This window comes from Rhinopithecus roxellana, chromosome 2 (assembly GCF_007565055.1).
Source record: "Rhinopithecus roxellana isolate Shanxi Qingling chromosome 2, ASM756505v1, whole genome shotgun sequence".
NCBI lineage: Eukaryota > Metazoa > Chordata > Mammalia > Primates > Cercopithecidae > Rhinopithecus > Rhinopithecus roxellana.
Genome location: NC_044550.1, coordinates 6,762,310 through 6,789,164, shown reverse-complemented (window position 1 = coordinate 6,789,164; position 26,855 = coordinate 6,762,310). Strand labels below are relative to the sequence as shown.

Sequence of the window (26,855 nt, the reverse complement as noted above, 5' to 3'; positions counted from 1 at the left end):
TGTTATTAGAAAAGATATATCAAAAGTAAAGCACATCCTCCCATCATTATTATGAGCCAGTTCAAATTGTTCAACTAGTATTACAGGTTTTCAGTATAGCACTGAAGTAAAGATCAGGAGGTCTCAATGTAATTTCAACTCTACCATTTACTATCTACATAATCCTGGGTAATTTTCTTAATTTTTCAATGCTTCAGTTTTAACATCTATAAAATGGGAATATTAACAGAACGGTTTTCACAGACTTGTGAAAAGCAAATTGAATTCATTAAAGCATTCGTAATAGCATTTGAACATTTTAGCACACTATAAAAATAGCTACAATAGGAGCAAATGCTTAGAAAAGAGTCTCCAAGTTAACATTCACTAATATACATGGGTCAGAGGTGGGGCCTCTGAAGTCCACACCACCTGTTTCACATTTGCCCTCTAAAATCAGTGACACCAACTAGAACTATCAGCATGAAAAGTATAATGGATGGATTTGCTTTAAAATGGCATAATTTTGTAATCTAGTTTGTATTAACCTAAAACATGTTATCGTGATAATATCAGCAATGGTTGATAAAAGGTTATTACCAATCATTTAAATGTTTGAGGAACAGACTAAGTGTGTAGGCCAACATTTCAAATGAAAAGCACAAGTTACTTTCTCATTATAGAACAATTCCACATCCACTTTGTCATGTTGATTTACACCAGTTTCCTTATCTTATGGGTTTTTACTGATAACTAAAGGAACAAGTGTAGATTCCATTCATCTTATAAAATGTATTATCTTTCTGGTAACTTCAGCATACCACAAAGTCAGAATGTCAAAAAGCAGTAACGATGCCTACCAAACATCTCAAACTCTTTAATAATTACCATGACCTTACCTTTATCAACAAGGCATGAAATGACCTTCCTTTCCTTTCACATCTAAGAAAGAGTAGTCTGAACTCCACCCTGTTAACAGAGACACAAAAACTGAATTGCTATTTGTGGCTTGAGAAAGGCTTATTATTATTTACCAGTTCAAATGCAGAATCATGGTAATACATAATGAAATTGTGGGCAGGGGGTGGGGTGGGGAAGTACAGTTCTTCCACTGTTTTTTTTTTTTTTTTTTTTTTTTGAGACTGAGTCTCACTCTGTTGCCCAGGCTGGAGAGTACAGTGGCTTGATCTTCACTCACTGAAAGCTTCGCCTCCCGGGTTCACGCCATTCTCCTGCCTCAGCCCCCCAAGTGGCTGCGACTACAGGTGTCTGCCACCACGCCCGGCTAATTTTTATATTTTTAGTAGAGACGGGGTTTCACCATGTTAGCCAGGATGGTCTCGATCTCCTGACCTCATGATCCACCTGCCTTGGCCTCCCAAAGTGCTGGGATTACAGGCGTGAGCCACCGCACCCGGCCTCATTTGTTATTATTAATAGAAAAGATATACCAAAAATAAAGCACATCTTCCCATGATTATTATGAACCAGTTCAAATTGTTGAAATGGTATTACAGGTTTTCATTATAGCACTATAGTAGACATCAAGAACACCTCAAAGTTCCAAATTTTGGTGTAATTTTTAACAAAGTTCTAACTGTTTACAAACTTTTAACAAAGTTCTAACGTTTGAGCTCCTAGCTTATGAATAAAATACAATATTCCATATAATAGAATTACAGATACCATATGATGTTTCTCTGGTATCTTTCCAAAAAGAAGCAAATACTAAGTCTTACTAGACTTACAATTTTGGGATGTTACTTAGTGCAAGGATTTTGATACTTAAATGCTAGCCACAGATTTTTTTTTTTTTTTTTTTTTTTTTTTTATGGTGTCTTGCTTTGTCTCCCAGGCTGGACTGCAGTGGCGCGATCTCGGCTCACTGCAAGCTCCGCCTCCTGTGTTCACACCATTCTCCTGCCTCAGCCTCCGGAGTAGCTGGGACTACAGATGCCTGCTGCCACTCCCGGCTAATTTTTTGTATTTTTAGTAGAGATGGGGTTTCACCATATTGGTCAGGCTGGTTTGAACTCCTGACCTCAAGTGATCCACCTGCCTCAGCCTCTCAAAGTGCTGGGATTACAGACAGGCATGAGCCACTGCACCCGGCCAATAGCCACAGATTTTAAGAGTAAATATATAAACTGGAATTTGATCTATAACATTTTTCTAATCAAGTTTACTTACTAAAAAATAGAAAGCAAAAGATAATCGGATTTCTATAGCCTTTTGTTGGTATTCACATCAGCAACACCCTCTTCTACTAAAATGTATAAAATCACAATTAGATTTTAAATAGATATAAAATATATTTTTCTATATTTACATATGCTCCATCATTTCCATTCCAAAACATAAACAACAGAGACACAAACTTAAAGGAGAAGACTGAAAGCAGTATGGCTGTGGTAGTCAAATTAAGGTCAAAAATAAGACTACAGCAACACTTTTCATTCTAAAAATAGAATTACTATATGATCCAGCAATTCCACTGTTGGGTATATAAATCAAAAGAATTGAAAGCAGGATCTCAAAGAGATATTTGCACACCCATGTTCATTGCAGTATTATTCACAACAGTCAAAAGCTGAAAACAACCCAAATGTCCACTGAAAGATGGATGGATAAAACAAAATGTGGTATGTATATATACATACACACATTCATATATATATATACACACACACATATACACACATATATATAAAATATTTCACCTTAAGAAGGAAATCCTGTCACATGCTACAAGTGACAGGATGAACCTTGAAGATGTCATGCTAAGTATAATAAGCCAGTCACTACAAGACAAACACTCTATGATTCCACTTACATGAGGTATCTAAAGTACTCAAACTCATACAAACAGAGAGAAGGTAGAATGGTGGCTACTAGGGACTTGAAGAAAAGAAAATGGGGCTTGTGGCTTAATCTAGAGTTTCAGGTCTGCAAGATGAAAAAGTTCTGGAAATCTGTTGCACAATAATTTGAATATACTTAACACAGCTAAACTGCATTTAAAAATGGTTAAGACAGTAAATTTTATGTTACATGTTTTTTACATTAATTTTTTTAAGCGCAATAAGACATGTAACACACAGGAAGATAGAAGTAAGAATTCATGGTCGGGCCGGGCACGGCAGCTCATGCCTGTAATCCCAGCACTTTGGGAGGCCGAGGTGGGCAGATCACGAGGTCAGGAGATTGAGACCGTCTTGGCCAACATGGTGAAACTTCATCTCTACTAAAGAAATACAAAATATTAGCTGGGCATGGTAGTGCACGCCTGTAGTCCCAGCTACTTGGGAAGCTGAGGCAGGGGAATCGCTTGAACTCAGGAGGTGGAAGTTGCAGTGAGCCAAGATCACGCCACTGCACTCCAGCCTGGAGACACAGCAAAACTCCGTCTCAAAAAAAAAAAAAAAAAAAAAAAAAAAAAATTCATAGCCTTGAAGTATGGATAAGATTTATCCAAGCAGAAACAGAGACGGAAAATCCTGGTACAAGATTCAATCTGCAAAAAGTCATCTCCAAACGATGAAGGAAAAAAGCAAAAATTCATGTAAACAACCACCTAATAGGTAACTCAGTTAAAAATAGAAAGGCAGATTGAGGGTTGTTTAGTAAAACGGTCAGTACTTAAGGGAGAGTATCCCAAGTGACAGAACAAGTAAAGTTCTGACCATATGGACCAGAAGTAAGAGGAAGTAGTCAGAAACCTGTTAGAAATTTTGCTCAATGCTGACCCAGGAAGTCTGGCTTATGGCAAAAAAATAAAATAAAATAAAATAAAACAAAATAAATCATATAGAATATTTCTAGATATAGTCCAGACACATCAGGCAAATGTGAAGTTCTACTTGGGGGCCCTACAGGCATTGAATCAGTTGCGTTTCCCATAAAGACATATCCTAGAAAACCTTCAAACTCAGTATGATTACATTACCTTTAAATTGTATCAAACTGAAATTTCTTCACTCTAAAACTTCTTAGGTGCAGAATCTGCCTCGTACAACTTTCACATCTAAAGTTCAGTTTTATACTCACAGAAAGCACTATGTAAGTAATTGCAAAACAGATAATCACCTCTTATTGCTGAATATTAAGCACTTGAAACTGGTTGTTGTTTATTTTTGAGACAGGGACTAGCTCAGTCACCCAGGCTGGCGTGCAGTGGCACAGGCTCAAGCGATCCTCCCACCTTACCCTCCCAAGTAGCTGGGACTATAGGCATGCTCCACTGGCATCCAGCATTTTTCTTTGATAATAAAAATGTTAAATATCACAAAAAGCTAGTAGATTCATCAATTCTTATAAAAGATGAAGACAAAATTTCTAATTTCTCATCTGAGAAGGTTTAAAAATTCATACTTCTACTTTAATCAAAAGTTAGAATTTCAAAATTTATATTTCAAACAAATACTTGTAATCATCACTAAACATGTGCTATTGATAGGGGCTTTTATACTCTATTGCTTCTGGGTTTACAAAATGATTTTGAAAAATATTTTTATATGTTTAGAGGGCATTTAAAACCACTTTGGACTTGAAAGCTTTGTCTACAAATACTTATATTTATCTTTATTTAAATTATCATTTTTTTCTGAATTTCCAAGCCATATTCTAGGACTTTGCCTTCAAAGCTAGAGAAGCTAAAAGATTTTAAAAGTGTCTTGTGAGGTCACAGAGAATGCCAGTGGGCCGGTAAGAGAAAGCAGACCTCACTGCCTGGATGTCAATTTTCTAGCTCCTAGGCACTCACTCACAAAAGCTCCACAGCTTAAAATGATTATAAAGATAGCATTAAGACAATTAAACAAATTACTTGGAATCAAGAGTACTTAAAACCTATTCCTAACCTGAATAAAGGTACAACCTTAGAAATTGAGGTAAATTACAGAAAAGTGTTACAACATGAGTAAGCATTCATTTGTTTTCCTTTTGCAATTTAAAATTTTTCAAGCATTCTAGAAACAAATCTTGGGGTATTTCAGCAATGCATACAAACTAAGGAAGGCCTTAAAGTATTTCAGTAATGCATCAACACTCAAAGTAGCTTGTATATATGGGTAGTAAACTAAGTTGCTGAAAATTGTTTGACTATTTAGTATCCTTACTGGAGCAATCAAACCTTTTCTGTATGTGTTTACCTTGTATTATCTTTTAAAATAAAGGAATATTGAAGATCTCATTCTCTAGTATGAAATTGTAAGTGAACAATATAACTAATTATTAAATTCTGGAGTCCAAAAAATTCTAAAGATTCTGATGTAAAATTAAGTTTTTCTTTTCAAAACAAAAATCCATGGAATATGTGAGGGGAGGGGATATAGATTTCCTTCCTTCTTAGAAAGGGTTTTTAAAGAATAACAAGAGTACTTCATAAATCAAGAAACATGACATTGACAAAATATTAAAAATCTTGAAGGTGTAAAATACTTATATATAAAATTATGAAATGCATGTGAAGCCTTAAAATAGCAGAAAAGATTAGTAACAGTTCCATGTTCCAAACATGCCCATATTTTTACCATACCAAGACTAATATCTTACTTTACAAAGGATGTACACATTAGCTTATTTAATCCTTATAATAAGCACACAGTACTTTACATATAGCAGAATGCAAAGCAGCAAAGAAACAGGTCTTGGAGTCAAGGCAGTCCTTGGGTATGAATTCTAGCTTTATGTTTACTGGCTGTGTGACCCTGAGCAAGCTGCTTAACTTCTCTAACCCCTGGTTTTCTCATCTGTAAAACTGCGATAATGCCTGCCTCCAATTTACTACATGAATTAAATAACATAATGCACACAAAGCATTTAACCAAGTACCTCTTACCCCCCCCCCCCCAAAAAATCATCATCATTTACAGATAAGTGTCTGTAATTCAATAAACAGAGTGCACTTGAGAACTTGGGATGCTCAGCTTCTCACCTAAGGCTATTTCCGTAGCTCCATAATTGTTTAAGAGCCTACCAAAAGACACCTTCCAACGGTAATGTGGGAAACTACAAAATCTGAGGTAGGGTAACCTTTATAACATCTTTGCTTCCAGAGTGAAGTCAGAATCCAATGCAAGACGAAATGCTGGGCAATTATCAATTCATCGCGCTAATAGAGGCTAATTTTTGCTGAAGACTATCAAACCCACAGAGAATGTAAACCCATCACAATCAAAACTTTCAGGTTAAGTCTAACATACTCAAGAAAAGTCAAATTAAATGGTAGAACACTAAATCATTTCTTATTATTCCCAATTCTCCATTCTCTAAGGCATAATGAAATGAGCAAGAGGACTGAGGGAAATAAAAGCTAAGGATGCTATTAATCCAAAACTTGCACTGATAACTTAGAGCTGGCAGTTTCTATCATAGTAGTAATTCCATAACCATCACATGGAAAATAGCATAACCAAGTAAAGATGTTCTCTACCACAAGTGGTAAAACTCTCTCTCTCTCTTCTCTCTTCTCTCTCTCTCTCTTTCTTTCATTAAAACATTTCAAAAACTCTTGGCAGGAAGTAGAGAGAAAGGGAAGTCAATTCACTGAGAGCTCCACCAGTAAGACACTCCACAGACACAGTGATTAAGAGCTAGTGTATGACTACGAAGGTCTCTGAGAGCCAAAAACCTATTCTTCAAGAATACATTCCAAGTTTAGCGCAAGAAAATTATAAAAACAAGCCCAAATACGGCACTAAGTTCACACTGCAAGAACCCCTGTAACATGACTTTTATCCAAGTTTAAATGCAAAATTTAGCTAAGACTGATCGGAGTTTATAAAAATAGAATTTTAAAAGGCCATTTAGAACATGAAGCTAAATTTTCCTTAAAACCTAACTTTCTTTGCAACTTCTTCTCTAACATAACTTTGTAAATCTACTGACTACATAGATTTTCAACCCTGCTACCCAGAAAGTTTGCTAAATATCCCTTGAAAGTACTATTAATAATGTATTCAGTCTAAAAGATATTTGTTATCCTGTACACAAGTATTCAAATATTGACCAGGCCTCAACTCAAGGGGGAAAGTGGTGCCTCTGTTCCTTACAACCATTCGGCTTTACATCTTTAGAAAAAATAAAGGCCAAACATACATAAAACATCAGCCATTTTATAAAAACTATTTTTTTTAAAGAAATGCTTACATGATCTCAGGGAAAATAACAAATTAAAATGTTATAGATTATAAAAAGTATGCATACTTAGAAACACAGTCACATTTTATTTCATAACGAACAGGAGTGTTTCAAATTCAAGTAGGTCTTTTGAACCCATTTAACACAGATGGAACATACCTCTAATTCAGTCAAACCTAAAAGAAGAAAAAGGAATACAATTTGGTTGAAGTATAGCCCATATGCAAAGCGAATATTGAAGATAAATGTTATCTGAATAGCATAAATATTTAGACAAAGTAGCTCAGATGAAAGAGCTGGCCAGTCTACATTTGATCATTTAAGAGAACGCTCAAAGAAAAAAGAAAAAAGGTATTTCAGCATGTGATCTGGAAGAAATTTTAGCATCACAGGAAATATCTGACTTTCTTCTGGTGCTTAGTAAAATAAAGGAAAAAGGTTTAAAGAAAAAGAAGTGTAAAATTGTTTTCATACAATATATGAACGATGATTCTAGATTTAAAAACCTCATGGCAGTTTTATCTTTGACATTTCAGAAAGAGTAAAACAAAAGTTACAAATTATCTGGCAAGTACAAATACAAATTATTATTCTTCCTTTAAAGCAGAGAGAGAGAGAGAGAGAGAATGTGTGTGTGTGTGTGTGTGTGTGTGTGTGTGTGTGTGTGTGTGTGTGTGTGTGTGATAGTAAAATTTAATTCAAACAAATCATGGAGTTTAATTTTAAAAAAGAGGTTCTAGAGAAATTTAAGATATAGTTTTTGACTGTTTCAGCCCTCTCCTCAGAGTACTCTAATGTTTAATTGTTGAATGAGGACTCCATGGAGACACACACTACCATGCAAATAAGCAGTGCCATAATAGAAATTAGCAGTTACAGAAGAAATTAAGCTACAGCATTCAAGCCTTCATGCTGTAGTCTACCAAACTGGGAATACTTGAGATGAAATATATGTTATAAAGTGATTAGGTGAACATAAATACTCATCCTCCTATGCAATACCTTTGATTAATAATAAGTCAAATGTGTTATGCTAAATTCAAACACTTATTTTCATGATCTAGAAATACTTTCACTGTGTTGTTCACAGCCTCAAGCACTAGCATTTGCCTTCCCTTTGCCTGGGATGGCCCTTCCCTCAGATCCAACTGTCCAATCCTGCTCATCCTTCAACACTGGAAACAAAGGACACTTATTGGTCCCTTCCAAGGAAATAGGATTTCATTTGGTCTCCCCACACCCAAATCCAATGACAGTGAGGAGTCCCCTTTTTTGCTAAATAAAAAAGCAAGGTATCCGGGCATGGTGGCTCACGTCTGTAATCCCAGCACTTTGGGAGGCCAAGGTGGGTGGATCACTTGAGATCAGGAGTTTAAGACCAGCCTGTCAATATGGTGAAATCCCGTCCCTACTAAAAAAATACAAAAATTAGCTGGGTGGTAGTGGTGCACACCTGTAATCCCAGCTACCTGGGAGGCTGAGGCAGGAGAATCACTTGAGCCTGGGAGGTGGAGGTAGAGGTGAGCTAAGATCACCTCACTGCACTCCAGTCTGGGCGACTGAGTGACACCGTCTCAAAAGAAAAAAAAAGAAGAGATAAGGCTAGGTATGGTGGCTCACGCCTGTAATCCCAGCACTTTGGGAGGCTGAGGCAAGAGAATTGCTTGAGCCCAAAACTTTGAGACTAGACTAGGCAACATGGTGAAACCCCATTTCTACTGAAAATACAAAAAAAAAAAAAAAAAAATAGCAGGGCACAGGCATGGTGGCACACGCCTATAGTCCCAATGTACTTGGGAGGCTGAGGTAGGAGAACCACCTGGAGCCCAGGGGGCTGAGTGAGTTCTGACTGAACCACTGCATTCCAGCCTGGGTGGGTGATGGAAGTGAGACTCTGTCTCAAAAAAGGAAAAAAGAAAGAAAAGAAAGAAAAGAAAGAAAAGAAAGAAAAGAAAAGAAAAGAAAAGAAAAGAAAAGAAAAGAAAAGAAAAGAAAAGAAGGAAGGAAGGAAGGAAGGAAGGAAGGAAGGAAGGAAGAAGGAAGGAAGAAGGAAGGAAGAACGAAAGACAAGAAAGAAAGAAGAAAGAAAGAAAGAAAGAAAGAAAGAAAGAAGAAGAGGAGAGAGAGAGAGAGAGAGAGAGAGAGAGGAGAAAGAAGAAAGAAAGAAAGAAAGAAAGAAAGAAAGAAAGAAAAGAAAGAAAGAAAGAAGAAAAAAGAAGGAGGCAGAAAGCAAGAAAGGAAAAGAAAAGAAGAAAAGAAGGAAGGAAAGGAATGAAGGAATTTGCCTTCCTTCCTCCTTCCTTCCGTCCTTCTTCAAGGGAATACGTCCGTCGTCCCTCCACTTCCCTCCCTACCTCCCTTCCCTCCTTCCCTCCCTTCCCGTCCCTTCGCCCTCCCTCCACCTTCCCTCCCTTCCCCGCCTCCCCCCCCCGCCCCTACACGAAAGAGAAACTGTGATCTTAATACACAACTAAAAAACTAACCTTAATACAGTAATTACACAAGAATAAACATTTATTGGGCAATGTGTCAATCGCATTTTGAAGGTTATGAAAACTTATGTTTTCCCAATGGTTCAAAGGCCAGTATTTTCAATTTGCTCCAGAAACTGTAAAAAGTTCCATACATCCCAGGGAAACTCTACAATGTTTTCTTTAGGTTAAATGAAGTAAAAAAGAGAAGAAAAGTCACAAAACAGAGAGAATCAAAATTAGAAACACAGGCAGGGAAACTAAACTAAGGCTATTCCAAGTTGAAAACTGAGATGGTATTAACTGAGGCCCTAAGATGTAGGAGGAATAAAGAGGAGTGGAAGAACTCAGAATTAAGATAGTAGATGCAGCAAGAATTAGTGATCTATTCCTAGATTTCTAGTTTAAGCATCTGTATATCTGGTGATACCACTGAGAAAGATACCTCTTACCAGTAATAAATTAAAAAGACCCAGTTTGGTGAGATTGGAAATGAGCATAAAATTGGACATATTGAGTTTGAGGTGTCTATTGAACACATGAATACGTTGACCCCTTTTAATAAAGGTCAACACTTAAGGTGGAAGACTTGCTATATATGCATCTTCTGGAGGCATGCTTGAGAATGGGGTGTCTACCCAGAGAAAAGTTAACTATACTAGAATGAGAGACAGTGGTTTCTTGGAACCTTTAGAACACAAATGTTTAAGAGGCAGAGAAGAGCCAGTAAAAGACCCCACAGAAGGGAAAGTCACATAAGAAGATAAGTGAAAAATGTTATTCACTTATCTAACATTATTGTGTGCTCAATATGGGGCCCTACTGCAAACAGGAGACAGGCCAGGGCCTGAAACAAGTATCCATGGATCTGACAAATTACTGGTCATCAATGATTTGGTAAAAGCATTTCTAGCTACAGACTACAGTGAAATTAACAATGAATGGAGCCGGGCACAGTAGCTCACGCCTGTAATCCCAGCACTTTGGGAGGCCGAGGTGGGTGGATCATGAGGTCAGGAGATCAAGACCATCCTGACCAACATGGTAAAACTCCATCTCCACTAAAAATACAAAAATTAGCCAGTTATGGTGGTACACGCCTGTAATCCCAGCTACTAGGGAGGCTGAGGCAGGAAAATAGCTTGAACGAGGGAGTCAGAGGTTGCAGTGAGCCGAGATCATGCCACTGCACTCCAGCCTGGTGACAGAGCAAGACTCCAACTCGAAAACAAAAACACAAACAAAAACAAAAAAGCAATGAATTGGTGGTAAGGAACACAGACAGCCTTTTTCCAAAGGGAGGTACAGCAGCAAGTAGAGGTTGACACTGGACCAGGGAAGGATTTTGAATGGGAAAAGAGATGCTAAAGGAGGAGTACAGCAGGGACAAAAAGAGAAGAGAGGAGACAGATAATATGACTGGAAAAGAGTCTTGTTTCAGGGTGGATGGGGGAAGATCCTTACACTGTGAAAGGAAGAAAGACAGTATCAATATATAGAAATACAAGTGGATGTTGACATGAGGCAGAAACTGGTACATGTCTCCGATGACCTGTATTTCCTTGGTCAGAGAAGAGAAATGCTAATTCTCTGAAAAAGGATTGGAATATATTGATGGCGAGAGCTTGAGAAGATGGATGGTGACATAACTCCTAAGTAGGAATGAGAAAGATAACAAATGGGACAAACAGAATTTTTACTCAGCAACAATCAGCACCTAAAAAGCTGGGGACTATGAATTTACAGTGTCACCAATACACAAAGTTGTCAAACAATCTATGCATTCACCTCTATTCCAAAGGTTTAGGCATAAGCACAGACTTTATGATATGTACTTGCTTGTTTGTTTATCTTGAGGGTTACTCAGTAAATAGTATATTCTAAAATCATGCTAAGCATCTGAAAACTCCTGACACAAATCAGAAAAAATCCACTTAACATATTTGATAAGAGCGTTATCTTATGCCACCATCACCTCCAAAAAAAAAAAAAAAAAGTTTTTCAATGAGTCTGTTATGTAATGCATGTTATTGTTCTTTCCTCTTAGCAAATAAAAACTGAAAATGAGCTTTCCATGCTAGAAATGTTGGATTTCACCCAGAGGCAATGGGAACCACTGAAGGATTTTTAAAGTTGAAAATGGCAGCTGGGCGCAGTGGCTCACGCCTGTAATCCCAGCACTTTGGGAGGCTGAGGCAGGTGGATCAGGAGGTCAGGAGTTCAAGACCAGCCTGGCCAACACAGTGAAACCCTGTCTCTACTAAAAACACAAAAAAATTAGCTGGGGGTGGCGATGGGCACCCGTAATCCCAGCTACTTAGGAGGCTGAGGCAGAAGAATCACTTGAACCCGGGAGGTGGAGGTTGCAGTGAGCTGAAATGGTGCCACTGTACTCCAGTCCAGGTGACAGAGTGAGACTCGGTCTCAAAATTTTAAAAAAAAAAAAAAAAGCATGAACAGGTTTGTGTTTAGAACTATGTTCTATATTCTTATATTTAATAGATTAAAATATACATTTATTTTTTCTGAATTACTCTAAAATATATCCATAAAACTTGGAAGATTATTTGGGAGGCTGAAGTGGGCAGATCACAAGGTCGGGAATTCGAGACCAGCCTGGCCAACACAGTATAACCCCATCTCTACTAAAAATACAAAATTAGTCAGGCATGGTGGCATGCACCTGTAGTCCCACCTACTCAGGAGGCTGAGACAGGAGAATTGCTTCAACCCAGGATGCGGAGGTTGCAGTGAGCTGGGATCATACCACGGCACTTCAGCCTGGGTGACAGAGCGAGACTCCATCTCAGAAAAAAAAAAAAAAGAAAAAGAAAAACTTGAAGATTATTAAAAGCCTATGTATCATTGCATTCAGATGTATCATTTCTAAATTATAAAGCAAACCTCCATTTAACCACTAAACTATTAAAATGTTTTTTGATGTGCAATGCAAAAACACATACTGTTAGCCCTCTGTATCTATGGGTTTTACCAACAACAGATTGAAATGTTTTTTTAAAGGGATGGCTGTGTCTGCCCTGAACATGTACATACTTTTTTCCTTGTCATTATTCCCTAAACAATATAGTATAACTATTTACAAAACATTTACATTGTATGAGGTATTAAAAGTTTTTACCTTAAGCTTGTGCCTCTTTTTCAACTGCAATGACCTAATATCACCAAGTTGAATCCCTAATCTACAGTGAAGAAATTCCAAGAAACTATCAACTTACATACAATTTGTTTTTTAATAAGGACTTGGCCCTTATCAAAAGAACTATTCATAAAAAAATACAGAACTACATGGCTTAGAAACAGCAGCTAACATACATTTCCTTCATATGGAATTCAGGTCACTCTAATATCCAAAATGACTTCCCAATCCTTCCTTGTTCTGCCTCCACCTTCCCCTCTTTAAAGAATCTTCTAAATACTATCTTAATGTCAACTTTTCAGTAATTGGAGTTTGGGGTTTTTTTAATCCTAATCTTTATCCTGACATCTCCCTCCTGCTACCATTACCTCCCACCCACCATGAAGACAATCTGAAACGGGAGAGGTTAAAATCCATTCTGGGGTTCTGGCATAGACGAAGGGGCTTCTAAAGACTGAATCCCAGTAATTATACTGGTCGAAGCTCAAGGCAGAGACCACTGTTTCTTTACAGCATATATCCCTTGATTTTTCCCACTCAAAATGCTGCTATCTGGAGATATAACCTAATAGACCACTTTTTGTTTTCTTTTGTTTTATAAATAATAGTATATCAAATAAAATGGATAATAAAGGAACAATTTAAATATTCATCATGTCTATTCGAATCTGTCTTCCACTACTTTTAACGCCATTACCAGATACTAGCTACCTGTGTCCTGAATGCTGTTCTGACTGACAACCACACATTATTGTGTAGTCATTTAATGAACTATAACTTCCAACAGGCAAGTATAAAATATGTACTGGCATTAGAGGATGTTGTGCTTATTCAGATATGGTTTCAGGAATGCACCACAGGAGCAACTCTGAAATGTGTAGATGAACCAAAAGATATCTGCCTCTTTCATTTGTATAATTAACACTATTTCTGAAATAAGTTTGAGTCTGGTTCCCATCACATACGATTCAAGTAAATAAAACGCAGCCACATTGCCGCCTAGAACTTAAGAAAAATCATATCATAAAATTGTATCCACAAGAAAAGTCCATTTTAAAATATATTACGTCAAAATGAAACATTAAAGGAAAATACACAACCTAAATTAGAAACCAAATAGCAACTGCAAACTAAATACAGAGGGCTATTTTCTTCACCTTTCACTTTGAACAGCCTGGTAGAAAAGAAAATCCTAGCACTGTTATTCACCACTCTGTTGCCAAGAGCAATGTTCACTATCTCACTTTACCTCTGGTGGTGACTACCCTCGACTGATATACTCAAGAACTATATCGAGGCTGGTGAACTGGCTAGAAGCACTATTTCTATTAAACACAAACTTCCTTTTAACTTTTATTTTAGTTTCAGGTGTACATGTGCAGGTTTGTTCTACAGATAAATTGTGTGTCGTAGGGTTTGGTGTACATATTATTTCATCACCTAGGTAATAAGCATAGATAGTTTTTTGACCCTCACACGCCTCCTGCTCTCCACCCTCACGCAGGCCCCAGTGTCTGTTGTTCCCTTCCTTATGTCCATGAGCATTCAATTAAACACAAACCTTTGTTTTTTTGAGATGAGTCTCACTCTTATTGCCCAGGCTGGAGTGCAGTGGTGCGATCTTGGCTGTTGTTGCACAGGCTGGAGTGCAGTGATGCAATCTCGGCTCACTGCAACCTCTGCCTCCTGGTCAAGCTATTCTTCCGCCTCAGTCTCCCAAGTAGTTGGGATTACAGGCACCCGCCACCATGCCAAGCTAATTTTCTTGTATTTTTATTGGAGACGGTGTTTCATCATGTTGGCCAGGCTGGTCTCAAACTCCTGACCTCAGGTGATCCACCTCCTTTGGCCTCCCAAAGTGCTAGGATAACAGGCATGAGCCACAGTGCCTGGCCTAAATACAAACCTTTTAAACCGAAAATTTTTCATTAAGAAATATGTTTCCAAAATTTATATTTAAATTTGGGACTGGGCACGGTGGCTCATGCCTGTAATCCCAGCACTTTGGGAGGTGGAAGCAGGTGGGTTACCTGAGATTAGGAGTTTGAGAGCAGCCTGGCCAACATGGTGAAACCCCATCTCTACTAAAAATACAAAAAATTAGCCGGGCATGGTGGCACATGCCTGTAGTGCCAGCTACTCAGGAGGCTGCGGCAGGAGAATCGCTTGAACCTGGGAGACGGAGATTGCAGTGAGCCAAGATCGCGCCACTGTACTCCAGCCTGGGTGACAGACCAGGACTCCATCTCAAAAAAACAGCAACAACAAAAAAAATAATTTGGAATCTCCCAAGTCACTGTGTCTTTTTTTTTTTTTTTAAAGGTTTTTCAAAGTCAAAATTAGGTGTTGGTTGACAGGTACTGTGTGGCATACAGTAAGCACTATGTAATGTTAGCTGCTACTATTATTATTTCTACTGAAATCTATAGTTTCCTTACAACTAAAGTCAAATAAGCAGTAAATACAAATTATTCACCACCTGAATAAAACTCAGCCTTGGGATGATAATATTTCATTCAAAGTTCAGAGAATACACAATGTAAAACCATCTCTGATTACTTCCATTCTATTAACTAAATGCACAACTGAAACTGCAAATAATATCAATCTATTCTGACCTACATCATATCATTTCTACATTTCTCTTTTGGAAAATAGCTTAGCTATAACCATAATTTTAAAATCAGCATGTGTTTATTGGGTAATCTCTTTTTTCTCAGTTCTATGATAAACAATATCATAAAGCCTAATTTCTCTAACCTCAAGAAGTTTGCAATCTAGTTTGGTCATGTACGTTTTGTGTTTTCACGGACCATGTCTTTGTTCTGACTGTAAGAGAAGGATAACATAGGAGACTTAACCTGGAACTTCACTAATAGTTAATATTTAGGTAGCTGAGCACAGTGTCTGAGCACAGGTACTCTAGAATCTTGCAGAGGATGGATGGAATACACCAAAGGAAGACACCATTCTTGGCCAAATACAAACATCATACTGAGTCAGAAAATACTCTCTGATGAAACCGGTAATATCAAATTCTTACCAGCCTTCAAATACTTGACAATGAATGTAGATATGCACTACACGTTGTCCTAAGTACTTTACATGTATTATCACATTTAATCCTCATAACAGCTCTGAGGGGTAAGCAAATGATATTATTACCCCAATTTTGCACATCAGAAAACTGAGACACAGAAGGATTAAATAACTCAGAGACACAGAGGGATTAAATAACTTACCCTCAGTCACCCAGCTAGCAAGCAGCAGAACCGGGATTTGAAGCCACCTTAGCAGCAGCATCCTTTATCTTAATCACAGCACTATACTACCTATGACTCTCAAGACCCAGGCAAAAGAGATATACATATATATGAAGGACTACAGAATAAAATGAAAGAAAATGGAATGGGATGGGTTCTTGTGAAAGAGAAAGACATATAAAAGCCGACTTTTACATGGACTTTGTCCAAGAACCGCTTGTAGGATGCACTGGCACCAGAAATGCCTATACAAGAAGACTCAGCTCCGCCAAGCGCCAAAACAGGTTTTAACATTATAAAACAATATTTACTATACTATAATCTCAATGCTTATTGACAGGGGAAGCAAACTCCTACAGAAACTAAAAAATAAAAGTTTAATATTTATAAATAGCAGACAATCTAAAAAAACGGAATATGCCTGGCTATAGAAACCAATAGTTACAAACAGGTTCAATCAGAGTACATAAATTGAATCCTTAGGCCTCAGTTTTTAAAAATTTTCTTGATGGATATTTAGGCAACCTTACTACATAAAAACTGCTTTTCTAGATCTAGGAATAAAAAACTTAGTAAGAAGCAATCCTTATTATCAAGAAATGCCTTCTGTAAAATTACTTATATATGATTCTCTAACATCTGAGGACTACTTTGAAAACAGTATTTACTCAACATCTTACTTCTGTTTCTGGATTTCTAAGTGCTTCTAAATACTCGGTTTTTGCTCTTCAAGTTTGTAGCATGTACCATCCAATTTTCAGACCTACCTAAATCCTTTAGGACCAAAGGTTTTAACTTAAATTCCTCCCTAACTAAAGGGGAACCAAAGTTTTTCCCATTAGTGAAAGAATTTCTATATAAAATAAAATAACAGTCTCATTAATTTGTTAAATTCTTTCAACCTACAATCTCTCACATCATCTGTAGTAATTCCACACAGTTTAGGGGAGTGTTAAGGAATAATCTGTGAAGAGAGAATGGGGGCAGAAAATGTTACTTCTCTTACTCCAGTAGGAAAGTTTCACTGAGGAAGGAAAATTTCGAATCAAACCGACAAGTTTTAATAAGTCACTGATGAAAATCTCCAAAACGATGCTGATCACAATGCAAATCATTAACTGGGCTCCTGGAGACCCAAGAAGAGGAAGTTTTTTTTTACTGGATAAAATGAAACTATTTTACTTTTGAAATTTTAACCATGCCACCCTTTAGTCATTTATACGCAATTAAGTAATCTCCTCACAGTCTGAGCCAAAATATTACAAAAATATTTTGCTATTTTCATGGATTTCTCAAATATTAAAGACTTCGTTATCACTGCATATTAACTCTTTTTTTCTTTTAAGTCTTGTCAGAGAATATTTTAAGATTCATCATCTTTATGCCACCTGGTTTAAGATCTGGCCAGAAAACTGCCACCCTACACTGATCAAAGTGTTCAACAAATAAAAAACGCAGGAGTTGACCATATAAGGATTCCAGTGCTTTCTATCTTTATTCTAAAAATACATATGCACAAGATCTTCTGAAATAATGTCTTAACTAGTAAATTAATGTGGGGGTTAAGGGAATACTATTTTCCCCTTATACACACTACAGTAAACAAAAAAAAACTGGTTTGTTGACTCCACTATTAAAAGCCTCCCTCATGGGAAGGATATTATGTGCTATAACCTACAGTTTAAGTCATGAAAAATTAACTTGGATAATTGAAAAGATGGAAAGCATTTTAAAATTTAGAAGATGGAAATTTTTTTCAATCTGTTAAAAAATAATTCTTTTTATAAAAAATTATTAACTAGAACATGCATTTCTTCCAACTTCACTTTACAACTTACAGTGAATACTACCCATTCTAACACAAAGAGTGGCCTCTTGAAGTTCAATTCTCTCATCTCCCAACTTAATTGGCTCTAGACAGTCTGATGGGACAACAGTTCAAATTCTTCAAAAAAGGCAAGCATCTAAATCACTTCCAGATCTGCCTCGGACAGTCTAAAAGTCTTGCATTAATAAAATAATTATGGCAATTGTAAATTATGTTGACATGCTTACCTATTAACATAATTGCAAAAACAAAGGTAGTCATCTCTAAAGAAAAAGAGAAAATAGAACAATAATGAAAATAAAAATTCTTTTGGACTTAATCTCATCTGTGAATAATTAGAAGAATTTAAGTTGATTTGGAAGGGGTGGAGAAAGACTGAGGAGATAGGATTACAGTGTCTTTCACTTTGATGTATTAAAAAATGAAGTAGAAGTGACAAAGTTTAAACACACATACACATGCACACACCCATACCCTTCAGCCATCAACAGCAACTAACCTACCTGTCCCATTTTTCATTTGATTACAGTTAATACAAATAAGAAGAGCTGTATTCAGTTCTTTGATTAAAACAAAATGAAAACAACTATTTTCACTCTTCTTTAACTCAAAATAACTCTTTCCATTTTTGGCCTAGTTGAACTAATTTATAGTTCAGGAGAAACTAACTCACGTGTACCACTAAAACTTTGGTCAAAATATCTCTTGCCATATTTTAATATAAATGCCTAATCCAAAATTCTGTAATAGAAAAAACTTATGGCATGAATTCCATCAGAAGGATGGATCCATTTTATATCTTCTAATGACTAAATTTTATAGCCAAATTTATTTTCCATATTTTGTACTTACTATATATTTTTATAATAAAAGCACTGCATTTCTATTGAAATTCTTGTTGAGGAAAATTCAGGAGTTACATACAAGCATAAAACAATTCTACTCAGAGATCATTTTAAATTATTTGGTGTATTTACTTCCATTTTACATAAACATACGTTTTTCAAAAATACATATTTTTTTCATTAACACAGTGTTTTCTAAACTGATATTTGAAGAACATTCTGGGAGATATTAGTATCTATTCCACTAAAAAAATTGTTCTATTGTTTAAAATAGGTTTAAGCAAATTTAACAAATGTCTTTTTGAGGACATCTCAGAACCTATAATGAACTAACACTTCTTATGCTTTTTCAAGTAATAATAAATGACCTGGGAAGTAAGTTATAATAAATCTGGGTAGCAAGCAGTTTCCAAAATTTATTTCCTATTTAATATATTTATTTTCCTTGTTCATCTGTTAGCTTCCAGCTTGGGAAACGTGTAAAGTACATTATATTGGAAGGACACTCTTACATAAAATGTTTTTAAACCATGATTTTAAGGTTATAAATTATTACATCTAAATATCTTATAGTTCACTAGATTCTTTCCAAATTCTGTTGTCACTTTATATAAATCTTATTATATGTGTGTAACTATTCACTAAGGATAAAGTGCTAACCTTCTAAAGAAAATGGTACGAAGCTGCCTAAATGGCTACGTATTTCACATAGCACCTTTTCACTGAACTTGTATGAAAAGTATGTTGTCATTTGCTTAAATATTTGTTAATTTGGCACATTTTCTTATTTGTTAATTTATTTTAATTTGCATTTCTTTGCATGAGTAAGGCTGTATTTTTTTCATATTTTATCAGCCATCTGCATTTATCTTTCTCAGACTGGATTTCAGTTATCTCTCCTCCATACTTTTAATCTCATTCTTTTCATTTCTTGATCCTTCTCTTGAGATCTGAAAGAGTTCCTGAAGCATACTCTTTACTTCACTTAGTTTTTATAAACATGAATTCTTTCTTGCCCCCTCTGCAGATCTGAGTTCCACCCTGTTTTAGTGTTCCTTGCAATCTTCCCAAACCTTTAGCGAAGCAGTTTGCTCTCCTTAGGGCTCTTTGCTGAAGTTTCATAAATATCATATCTTCTACCTTCTGTTATGCTACACTGTTTTCTAAGTGCTCTAGTCATGATAAATTTCAAAACATGTGCTTTCCTCTTGCATCTTTAGGATGATAGGCCCTCACCTGGCATAGATTTTAAATTAGGTCCCAAGTTGTTTGGAACCTTTCTATTGCCTTTCTGTAATGATGATGGCTTCTACCACCAAACAGAAGGTTTGGCCTGTTCATTATGACCTTAGTTGATTATAGACATCCCTTTTCAATGCTATAGCAAGAACGTAGAAAGATGTGAAGAGTCAGAAGCCCAGTTCTCAGTCACTGTGATATATTCATTTAAAGCTGGTCTTCTGGACTACAGCAGGACCTTCTTCTTACATATTGTTAATCAGCAAAAGGAACACCTGAAAACTAAAATGCCTACCATTGAGTTCTCTGTCCTCACCTTGAGCTCTTTACCAGAGGAAACCCCTTCCTTTCAGGATGCAGTAGTCAGTTGCTCCCCCTCTCCCAGGTTCTTGCTGCTTTCTATGACTTATAGCTGCTAGCTGGATGGAAAAAGACAAGAGAATGGAGACACACAGAACAGGAGGTCAGGAGGCAGCATGAGTGATGGTAATGCTATAGCGTCCTCAGAAAAAACGGCACCCCTGCAGCAGATAGAGGGTTGCCCAGTATTCTAGCTGTTAAAAGATCATGGGTCTCTGAGCAAGCAGCAGACGTTATAAAACAACAACAACAACAAAAACTACCTCTACATTTCTTACTTTGGATAGCTGGGTTTTCTTTTTCATGAGACAATATGTTTTTTTCCCAGTCCAGCTCCTTATAAGGTGAAAGAAATGCATCAAAATTTCTAGCAATTGTCAGTCTTTTTTGTTGTTGTTTTCCCCCTGAGCCTTCACTGGTCTTTTAGCAGCAAACTGGAAGAGGCTGTGTCAACAACTGCAAAGTTATTTGAAGTTTTATTTTCTTGTGACAAATACTAATTGTACACATGTATGGGGCACATAGTGATGTTTCAATAAATGTACACAGTGTGGAATAATCAAATCAGACCTCTCTAAAATCTAAATATAAGTAACAATCTGATTATTTCACTTCCAAGCACAAGCACTCATTTGATTAACTCAAATAACTTTATTTTAAATAAATTTATTAATGCTGAAAAGAAGAACACATAGGAGACTAGAAGGCACTGTTTATCTAGAAGTCACAAATATCACTAGTGGCAGCAATGCACATTCCTTTTCTTCAATGGTAACTGGAACCAGAAGACTGAGAAACAGCCTTTCCCTTTAGTTGAAGTTGAAGGTGATTAACAAAAAATAAGCACTATCCTCTGTCTTCAGAGTTTTAATTATCCCATATTTTTGTTACGTACATGTTATGTTATTTTAAAAGAGATGGGAAGAGCTTTTCTGAAGATCTATGTTAGACACATTTTAATAGTGACGAAAACCATCTGAAAAGATTCACCTGTACACCATTGCAATTTAGAGCAAATGAGGTAGAGTCCAAGAAACCTGAGTTTAAATCCTAGCTCTACTATTTAATAGCTGTGTGACCTTGAGCAAGATAATTAACCTCTCCATGGCTCTGATTTCTTTTCTATCAAATGAAGATATTAATAATGCTTGCTTCATCAGATGGTTATCAGACTTAAAAATGAGAGAGAAGGCAAGTAACATAATAACTGTCAGATAAGTGCTCTATAAATGTTTGGTGTTCTTATCCCCCCACATATTATAAAATAAAATACTCAATATGAACCAGAATTCCTTTAAAGAAGGATCCTTTAAAGAAGACTAAAGGTTCTTTTCAGTAATCATCCACAGGGGTTTGTTAGCAACTGATAATTTGTTTACAATTTTTTTGCACCTAGATTATTACAACTGGTGCTATTCAATATATGTTAGGCATATTCTGGGATATGTGAATATGGATTCACAAGGAATGTGAATCCTTTGTCCTTACTGATTACATTTCAGTATAACAGATAACTGAATAGACTACCGAGAAGGAAAAAATTTTAAAATACTGATGCTTTAGAAAATAGACCTCAAGTTTAAAAGCTTACCCTAGAGCAGAGGTTCTCAAGGGGATCATGTAAAGAGTAGCTTTTTCTGAAAATAAGTTATCGCATTTTTGGCTTGCACAATGACTAGGGAGCATGTCTTTCTTTTCACGGGCCACGAATAGGCTTGCTAGGTTTACTGCAATACAGGACAGTGTCCCAAACAAAGAATTTTCTGGGGTCCCTCACGACTCTTCAATGAATGGCTGGAGACTGATGAGAGTGAAAAATATGTTTATAATTATCTCAGTCTAGAACCTTACTGTATTTTACATATAAACACATAGTATTTATCAAAGATTTTAAATACACACTGGATTCCAAGAAGGCAACAAACTATGTAAATCAAGAGATTTGTTTTGTTCAGAGCCTTGTCACCATTATCAAAAACTTGCCTCCACAATCTCAATACCCCTTGTTGTTTCTGAGTCACTGATACAACAAACCTTTTTCAGCCTGCATTTGTAACTCTGGTGTTCATAGTGATGTTACATATGAGTACAATAATCTATCTACTTCATTATTCTTATTATAATCGTATCCACATATTTCCATAATCAAATTCATTATTTTTGAAAATGCACTTCTTAAACGTTTTTATAAAATTATTTTCATATAATTTCTCCTTTATATTAGGGTACAATTACAGTAGAACTTCATGTCCACTTTTTATCATTCCAGGATACTAAAGGACTTATTCAGTAGATGAGGCATCTTGGGGCTTGCTAGAAGGAATAGAGAGCTTCACAGTAGTCCTCAAATATTTGAAGATAGCCCAGGGGAAATGCAAATAACTCAAACAGTTACTTTCCTTCAACTACAGATTGAACAGGAAATAAGTTTAACTTGCAGTAAGAGGAATGTAGGTTAAGTACTCTGATCACCATCCTGAAGAAAAAGGCTGTAAAATCACTGTAATGACTGAGAAATTTCTAGTCAATATTTCTAACCCATTTAAGAATGAGATAAGTAAAGTTTTCTTAAAAATCAAATTGGACTGAAAATTGGACCAATTCTATAATTATTCATTTATTATTTTTAAATTTCAAAACGTTGAAGTCATACTGAATTCAATCTTCAGGTTTAGTGCTTTTACAGTGATTTGGAGAAATGGAGGGTGAGGTGTGAAACACCTTCAGAGAGTGTCTGAAGTTTGATGGTAGGCATGTGCTGCTAGTCTGACCATGACCTGCTCTTCCTCCCCTCCCCCTAAATAAATTTTAAAAAGAAACAAAAAACAACATTAGTCTTGAAAATAACAAAGCTTATTTTGAATATCTCTTAATCCGAAAACAATAAAAGTTACTTTACTTATGAATTCACTATCATTCATTACATTAAAGATAATACTATATATAAGATATAGCCTCCATACATATTATCCTCATGGAGAGAATATGGTATTTTATGAACTGCCATAAAACCACCTGCATCTTTGATCAGAAATTTTAATTTAGGATAAAAAATAGTTCAATCTTTGATATTCACTGTAAAGTAAAATTCACTTAAGTGGTTTGTATTCTTAGCTTTACAACTGGACACAGTATTTCAATAAATTAAAATCTCTGGAGGTAGCAATCACACATATAGGTCAAGCTTCAAACTGGCATGAGTCTTTCCCAAAGCAACTTTTCATTTTCACTTCATGAACTCCATGCTATGAAAAATTTAGTAAATAAACGAGTTGCTTTTTTAAGTAGTAAACATTTTAAGTAATAAACATTTGCTCTTTTTAACAAACTAAACACATACAATTTCAAATTAGTACTTTGACCAAGATAATATAATCAGTGATACCAATCTAGGTTTGCAGGTCCCCGGAGTCGGGAAACTCTAGGCTGGGGACCATGAATCCACAATATATTAGGTTCTAAGAACACAAAATATGGCTATTAAGGGCAAACTAATTTTTCACAAAAAGACTTTCAATTTTAACCACCTAATATTTCTTTGTCTAAATCCCAGAATTTTTCTTGTAGCTGGAATTCCACACATGGTCTCCATATCCCCCAAAGAAATGTTCTTTCCAGATGAGTTCCTAAGAACAGAAATATGTTTCTTCGAAGTCAGCAAGCTATTTATGAAAACTACAGTAGCTCCCCAGGGAAGATCAATTGGCAAGTATAAAATTACCTTATATATAGTCTAGTAGTTGGTCTGCCTTTTCTTTGAGGAGAAATAAGACTGATATCAAAAGATAAGTTACATGGAATGAAATAATTTTAATGTGGGTGCCTGCCATTACAAGAAGAAAATGCTACTGATTAATTTTCATGACCCTGTAAAACATCTAAATCCCCTAATGAACCGGCAAGGACATAAATGTAAGAAAACCAATAATGTACTTTTGTTACCATGACACCCATTTGGAACTAGAAAAAGCAAGATCTTAATTGTAAAAGTATCTTATTTTAGTAATATTAAAATATAGCTTATCAATCTATATATTTTTGGATCTATAAATGGCAATGGTTAATTATATCTAAAATTTCGATCATTCCTTAAAACTAGACAGAGTAATGTCCATATGTGTGTATATACATTTTTTTCCTATCTACACAGTTTAATAACTTTTCTTCCAAATATTCACTTAAAACCACAGATTATATTCAAAATGTTGTTCAACTGATATGGCCTGTACACATCTAAGAAGAATGGAGGCTGGCCCTAAAGAACGAAGACAGCTATGCTAGTGTGTCCCAGCTGAATACTGTACCTCCTTACACCTAATCCACTTGTAGTAACTACACTCATTTTGTATTTGTAAGAAATACTAACTGCACTGAATACAAATAGGTAAGGGAAAATGTGTTTGCCCCTTTAGCACGAGTTACCTGAATAATCTCTTACCTTTCACCATCTTTATTTCCAATCCACACAGCCACTGCTCTTCGGTGGCTTACATTCATGCAACAAACAATTACTGATAACACACTATGAGCCTACATTATGCCAGGCACTGAGTGTACGAAGATGTACAGGACAAACAAGGTCTTCATACTCGTAGAGTTTACAGGTTTAAATCTGATTGGAAACAATAAATATTTGTGTATACGCATGCTTGTGGTTCCTTATTTTATTTGTATAGTGTTTACTACGTGCCAAGCATTAACTTACATGTTTTATAATGATCTCAACTGACTCCTTTATGTTTGCATAAATATGTAAATATAAAATTTCAAGTGACCATTCAATAATTAAAGAATGGAAAATAACAGTAAATATTATAAGATAAAAAATGATTAATCGCTGCGTAAATTAGAGGTATGTGTTCAAAGAATATCAGTTACTGGACTACGAAGAAAGTAAATAATTTTTAAAATTATAGACTAAAAGTAAAACCATATCAAGGATAAAAACATGCTCTAATACTAATAGCCAACACTTCTCCAAAACGAACTTCTTGGAAGTTAGGAATAGGTCATTGAATCCTATCCTTTTTCTCTAAGATACATGTGTCTACTTAGCGTCTACTGCAAAATTCAAATCAGAACTATATTTTTAACATGTCATTTAAATAGAGATTAACTATAGTTTTAATTCCAAAGTCCAACAAGTTATAACTCACTCAAAATTATTTTTGTCACCAGACTTTCATAGAAACCAATGAACTGGTTTGACAAAGAGTCACTCTCAGTTTTCTTATCAAAATTACTTACATTTGGAAATCTAGCATACCCCTCTACGAGGATGTTAACTTTCATGGTCTGACTGATGAAATGTGCAGACTCTCCTGTGTTTACCAAAGGGGCTTACATGATGCGAAATGAAATAATTCTTATGAGCATTTTCCCCTTTCCAGCAGGAAGACATTTATAACATTCTCTAATTTTGGGGAAAAAAAAAAAAAAAAAAAAAAAAAAAAACCTGAGAATTCCCAGGGGAAATAGAAGTGTCTGTTTATTTATCTAATAAACGTTTAGTGAGTACCTTCTACAAGTAGTAAACATTTACAGGGCACATGCCAGTCATTGCACTAGCCACAACCACACAAGTAAGTCTATTTATTGCCCTCCTGGGAAATAGAAGAAAGAACACAAATGCAAGCATATTCCAAGAAGAAAAGAAAAGGACCCATGGAGAGAGAGATTTAAGACACAAGAACAATCTGGGATATCTGTTTGGAGTAAGTTTCGAAGAAAATGGGGCTGGTGAGGAGGGCGTAGGAGGCTAGACCACAGGTAGTAGGATCCAGCCTTGGACAAGAGCGGTACACTCAGAGGTACCACTGAGGTAGGGGTCATTAACCTGAAGACCACAGATGCCAAAAAGATTCATGCACAGAACGAAGGATAGAAATTCAATGGGAAAAAGATTTTCTATTTTTATGAACATTTAACTAAGATCTAGCATTTCTTTATGAATATAGGCAACAAATAACAGTACGATTACCAATACCTGTGACCTTGCCACTGGTAGAAATCACAAACATTTTCACATATCTCAGCTGTTAACAGATATCTTGAAAGATTGTTTACATTACTACTTTGAAAATAAGGCAGTCACGCGACCTGCCACTAGACTTTGTTTCACACATCAGAAAGACACATGATTATAGCACAATTGTGCTTTTTATATTTTTGAAAACTGTATTCTATTCATTAATTTCCTTTGTAATGCTACATATATTTTTTTTTTTATTTAAAAATTACCTTGAAGAGGCAGTCCTAGGTTTCCCTAGACTGCCAAAGGGATTCATGGCACAAAAAAGGAAGAGCCCCTGCTCTGAAGCATGAGGAAAAGGATTAAAAAAATAAGGGCAGGAAGGATTATGTTGTAATCTCCCTCCACTGTCTCAACTCTTTAGTCAAAGCCCACTGCACACAAGAGCCCCGTGTCCATGGTGCTGTAGGAGGCTGAAGGAATGGCATCAACAAGAACTGGGAGGAAGGGAAAAAGCAAGTCTGAGGCAATCCTGTAAGCGCTGTAAAATGAAGGGTTGGAACAAACAGAGAGAGAATACAGTAGATCCTAGCACAGGCAAT

At 36.0% G+C, this 26,855-nt stretch overlaps 1 protein-coding gene across 1 annotated transcript in view; it reads right to left on the bottom strand.

Annotated features, from left to right (window-relative positions):
• BMPR1B (bone morphogenetic protein receptor type 1B) overlaps positions 1-26,855 on the bottom strand; it is a 416,951-nt gene that overhangs the window by 303,395 nt on the left and 86,701 nt on the right. Inside the window, exon 2 of the mRNA XM_030914734.1 lies at positions 879-948. The gene's annotated coding sequence lies outside the window, so the exon portion shown is untranslated. The remainder of the gene's footprint in view (positions 1-878; positions 949-26,855) is intronic.